The sequence below is a fragment of the Astyanax mexicanus genome, unplaced genomic scaffold (assembly GCF_023375975.1).
Source record: "Astyanax mexicanus isolate ESR-SI-001 unplaced genomic scaffold, AstMex3_surface scaffold_36, whole genome shotgun sequence".
NCBI classification, from domain to species: domain Eukaryota; kingdom Metazoa; phylum Chordata; class Actinopteri; order Characiformes; family Acestrorhamphidae; genus Astyanax; species Astyanax mexicanus.
This window is the reverse complement of record NW_026040046.1, coordinates 949,858-955,983: the sequence shown is the minus strand read 5'-3', so window position 1 is coordinate 955,983 and position 6,126 is coordinate 949,858.

Below are 6,126 nucleotides of genomic sequence, written 5' to 3'. Positions count from 1 at the left end.
TAAAATAATAAAAGTCCTGGAAAATAAATATATTTTTAACCAATCTTTTGTAAATAAAATATAGAAAAATGCTAGCATGTAAAATATGAAGATTTTGTGTGAAAAATAAATAAACAAAATAAAACCCGTTACAGACGCAAAGCTGCTTATATTATTTACAATCTATAATTATTAATATTATTATTTATAATTTTAATTATTATTTATAAAACATAACTTTTACCATTTATTATTTATTAATTGTTCCATTATGATGCAGAGCAGGGCCAACATAACATATTAAAGTTAGAGCTCTTTTGTACGTTAGTATGTGAGATAGCTCACCTCTATCCTTAGTTCTCTCACCATAATATTAGCTAACTTGTTGCTAACTCACCGCTAAAGTTAGTATGTTAGATAGCTCACTGCTAAAGTTAGTATGTTAGCTAACTCACCGCTAAAGTTAGTATGTTAGATAGCTCACCGCTAAAGTTAGTATGTTAGCTAGCTCACTGCTAAAGTTAGAATGTTAGATAGCTCACCGCTAAAGTTAGTATGTTAGCTAGCTCACTGCTAAAGTTAGAATGTTACATAGCTCACCGCTAAAGTTAGTATGTTAGCTAGCTCACCGCTAAAGTTAGTATGTTAGCTAGCTCACCGCTAAAGTTAGAATGTTAGATAGCTCACCGCTAAAGTTAGTATGTTAGATAGCTCACAGCTAAAGTTAGTATGTTAGATAGCTCACCGCTAAAGTTAGTATGTTAGCTAGTTCACCACTAAAGTTAGTATGTTAGCTAGCTCACCTCTAAAGTTAGAATGTTAGATAGCTCACCGCTAAAGTTAGTATGTTAGATAGCTCACCGCTAAAGTTAGTATGTTAGCTCACCGCTAAAGTTAGTATGTTAGATAGCTCACCGCTAAAGTTAGTATGTTAGATAGCTCACCGCTAAAGTTAGTATGTTAGATAGCTCACCGCTAAAGTTAGTATGTTAGATAGCTCACCGCTAAAGTTAGTATGTTAAATAGCTCACCGCTAAAGTTAGTATGTTAGATAGCTCACCGCTAAAGTTAGAATGTTAGATAGCTCACCGCTAAAGTTAGAATGTTAGATAGCTCACCGCTAAAGTTAGTATGTTAGATAGCTCACCGCTAAAGTTAGTATGTTAGATAGCTCACCGCTAAAGTTAGTATGTTAGATAGCTCACCGCTAAAGTTAGTATGTTAGATAGCTCACCGCTTAAGTTAGTATGTTAGATATCTCGCCGCTAAAGTTAGTATGTTAGCTATGTTACCGCTAATGTTAGTATGAAAGCTAGCTTACCGCTTAAGTTATTATGTTAGCTAACTCTCCGCTAATGTTAGCTTGCTCTCTGTTAACCTTAGTTCTCTTCTAGGTAATGTGAGCTAACTTTCTGCTAATGTTGGTATGTAAGCTAGCTTGCTGCTAACATTAGCTGGTGCTCTGCTAACCATAGTTCTCTGCCTGGATTAGATGTTTACGGTGGGTCACTGTATTTCTCACTGGCATTAAACAAACCGTCTGAAAGCAAATTTACAGTCAATTTAAGACAATTAAAGACCTTAATTACCCGTATTTTAATTTAAGACATTCTTCGATTTTTTAAGAAGCTGCAGGAGTGCTGCAAATACATGTTTGTGTGAGCTGCTGAATGCTAACAGCAGTGCTTTACTTTACTACTGGTGTACACTGATAAAAATAGCAGATATGGTAAAAACATGAATTACTGTGTAACTTAGACAAAGTGTCCCATAATTCACTTTTAATAATAACGCACAGTCCTGTTGCCTCACACTTCAGCCAGATGGCAGTGACGGTGACTCCGCACAGTCAGCATCAAACTTTTAAGTTACAGAATAAGAGTCGCTTCCTCATAGTGCTGGGCGATAAAACGATAGCGATCGTGATAACTATGGTAAGCTGGGGAGATAGGATTCGATCAATTTTAATTTTCTATTTCCTGTTTAAGTGGCGCTGTGAACAGGAGCAGCACGAGATCAGGCAGTGCTCTGAACTGCTTGTTCAGCCCAGTACCACTCGCCCCCTCCCCCCAAGCCCCACGGATCCTCACACAGCTGATCCACACAGCGGCTCCTTCTCTCACATTTATCACATAAACATCATTTAGGTGATCCACAGTGGAAAACTCAACTCCTGCATATGAGGCATGGAGTCTCCTCACCAGGATATTTAGAGAGGTTGTTCAGATTTCTGAAGGAAGGTAACGCTGCTCCGTTTGCTAGGTTAGGTTAGGTTAGGTTAGGTTAGGTTAGGTTAGGTAAGCTTGTCTGAGTTCAGAGTTAGCGATGTTTAGGTGTAAAAGGGATCTGTGTAATCTTGTCATCATTAGCTAAGGTTCCTTCACTGTTTTTTACATTCTGATAAACTAAAGGGTAACACACGTTAGCCGTGTTAATCCACTTTCAGTGTAAATTAGCGTTAACTTCAGCGCGAGTGAGGGGTTAGTATATAAACACACAGAGAAGCAGCTCTTTCCGTTTTTTTACTAACCTTCACTGTTTCTGTTAGAAAACCCTGAGAGCAGAATTCTCCTCTGTCTCTGTGTTTTTAGTTTTTAACAGATAGAGAGTCTGTTGTTCTGGATATTTTACTAAATCTGTGTAGCTGCATTTAAACAGAGATAAACATTGCTGTTTCTGAACTGGATGGGTTTTAAATACGTAATACATACTTTTAATATGACCACATTTATTAGATTAAAATGTGACTAAAACTAATAATATCCGATAGAATAAAATGTAACTGAACACTGTGATATACTCTTGTATTTTGCTTTATGTAGTTTATGTATGTGGTGTCTGTCCACAAGACTCTGAGTCTGCTAATGATTTTGGCCGTAACTCCATTATTCTGTCACTTATGAGTAAAAAGAAACCTTTAAGTGTAACAGAAAGGGATTTGATATATATCGTGATCTATATCGATATCGGCTGATATTAAAAACTATATTGTGATAAGATTTTTTTCCATATAACCCAGCCCTACTCCCTGAATAAAAGCAGTGCAGAAACATATCAGAGCTGCTGTACCGAGTTCATCCCAGTGTTAATTTCGTTTATTTCTCACAGTTTTTGTCAACAAAGCTTTTTTTCAAGACGAAAACGAGACGATAACTAAATGAAAACTAGACCAAATTAACTGACATTTTCGTCAACAAATAAAAGCGAGGCGAAAATTTTTGGCAGGGATGACATCCAATCAGAACTGATTTAGTTTAGTGAAAGATAGGGAGCAGTTAGGAAGAGATCCAATCGCTAGGGGTGTGACGAGACATTAATGTCACGAGACGAGACACGATACTGGGTTCACGAGACGAGACGAGATTTAAAAATAAAATTTTAAAGAAACCCTCAAAAATAAATTGAAAACTAAAGATTTACTTGACAAAATCATATAACGCAAACTTAACAGACTGGTTTCTCTCACACATTGATTCTATAAGAAATAGAAATAAAAATAAGAATAAAAATAAAACTTTTCTAGGTCTTATATAGTGCAAACAATAAGTGCAACCACAACCAGTCATATTAAGACTATTGTTTGTGTTTTTTTCTCCTAAATCTCTTGTGATTTAACTATGCAGAACCATAACCAGTCATATTAAGGCTATGCTTGAAGTGAAACAGAGACAGAACATGTTTTTAAAAGGGATTAGTGCAAATGCCTATGAAACAGTCACGTGTAGGATTTACTTACAGTATTTACTAGGGCTGTCAATCTTTAGGACAGTAAGAGCACTGTCGCGCCGAGCTTTTTAACTGTACCGCGGAGCTCATCTACTGTCGCGCCGAGCTTTTTAACTGTACCGCGGAGCTCACCTACTGTCGCACCGAGCTTTTTAACTGTACCGCGGAGCTCACCTACTGTCGCGCCGACCTTTTTAACTGTACCGCGGAGCTCACCTACTGTCGCGCGGACCTTTTTAAACTGTACCGCGGAGCTCACCTACTGTCGCGCCGAGCTTTTTAACTGTACCGCGGAGCTCACCTACTGTCGCGCGGACCTTTTTAAACTGTACCGCGGAGCTCACCTACTGTCGCGCGGAGCTTTTAAACTGTACCGCGGAGCTCACCTACTGTCGCGTGGAGCTTTTAAACGGTACCGCGGAGCTCACCTACTGTCGCGCGGAGCTTTTAAACGGTACCGCGGAGCTCACCTACTGTCGCGTGGAGCTTTTAAACGGTACCGCGGAGCTCACCTACTGTCGCGTGGAGCTTTTAAACGGTACCGCGGAGCTCACCTACTGTCGCGTGGAGCTTTTAAACTGTAACGCAATAGTTACTTTTACTGGTAACTAGTTACTTTTATAGTGGAGTAACTCAGTTACTAACTTAGTTACTTTTTTGGAGAAGTAACTAGTAACTATAACTAATTACTTTTTCAAAGTAACGTGCCCAACACTGCTCATTAAGATCATCTGTTTAATCCCACAGTGGGAAACATACAGCTAGTGTTACAGCAGGAACAGGTCAGAAAATAAAATATGTAGAGAAAAAAATAACAATAAAATAAATTAATCTATATTAAACCCAAAAGTCTGTGTAAAGTTCCTTACAGCATTTTCTCATCAGTTTCTCACTTTAAAGGTCACCTTCGGTCGTTTTTTCTTTCATTTTAAAATGTCTAGTTGTGGTCTCTAGTATGAATGAATGACATGTGAGCCGTTTTTGTAAAAAAAAGTGCTCAGGTGTCTCTGTATAGCTCTTTTTTAATGGACTGTTTTAGGGGTGTGTCCAAAATGACCGGATTCCAGCTTTGCTCATGAATATTCATACATGCAAACAGCATGCAAATATCTCTCCTCTGATTGGCTAGGAGCACTGCGACGCCCCTCCACCGCTCTGCCGCTCACTGCCTCCCACCTCCTAACTGATGAGCGGTGATGTTGCGTCGCTTCAGCTCCGCCTCTGGGAGTTTCTCGAGCCAAGGTGGGCTGGTCTGTGAGTTTCTGCCTACGTAGGCAGAAAGATAATTCAAAATTCACCCGTTTTTCGGAGGGGGGGAGGGGGGATTTCTTTGCTTAGCTCCTGCAGACAATTGGGGCTGCAAAACAGTTTAATGTGCAGGTGTACACATTCAACTCGGAGAGACCTACTGTATTCCACAAAAAACAAGAAAAATCGGATTTTCGCGGAAGGTGAGCTTTAACTCATGAAGTCTCTCAGTTCATCTGAGAGCATCTCTACAGGACAGTGTGTGAGTGTGTGTTTTTGAGCTCATTTATAGAATGTAGCTCAGTAGGTGAGCTGAGTTACTGCTGGAGATAAAACTAGATCCTTTATAAACTGTGCTTTTACGTTTACAGCTCTGTTCAAACTATAATTTAACCATTCAAATGTTTTATTACCTGATTTCTAAAACAACATTTAAAATGTAAAATATGTATACTCTCATACCTACAATAATAATATAAATTAAATCATATATAAACATAAATATATTTTACATTCAAACATTAACAATATTACACAACTGGTTAATAAATGTTAATTTTTTCATAAGTGTATAGTTAATAATTCAGGGGAACTGATGAAAAATCCATTTACACCCTTTATATTTTAGTCGACTAAATTAACTGTAATTTTAGTTGACTATATTCTTATGACATTTAGTCGACTTAAACTAGACTAAAACTAAAAACAATTCTAAAACTAAATGCTATTTTCGTCACAAGACTATGACTAAAACTCAATCAAAATATGTTGTCAAAACTAACACTGGTTCATCCACATACCCAGGACTTCATCATAAATCTTGAGGAGGCCTGGAACGTATGTCACCTCCCGACAGTTCAGTCCCACGTCTGCGTCAAACACCCACATTTTCAAGAACGAGGAACATCACAGGACCTGCAACATCTCAAAGCTCCATCTGATACCAGTTCTTTTCTCTCCAGTACTGGATACTAATAGATCAGCACCGTTACAAACGACCTGTTCTGATCAGATCTGGTGAAAAGGACAGAAATTCTACTGCAAAAAATTAGAAAATCTTTGAAACGTTACTGTATTTCAGTAATTCAGTTTCAAAATGTGAAACTCATTATATAGATGTATTAAACACAGAGTGATCTATTAAAAGTGTTTATTTATTTTATTATTGATTAT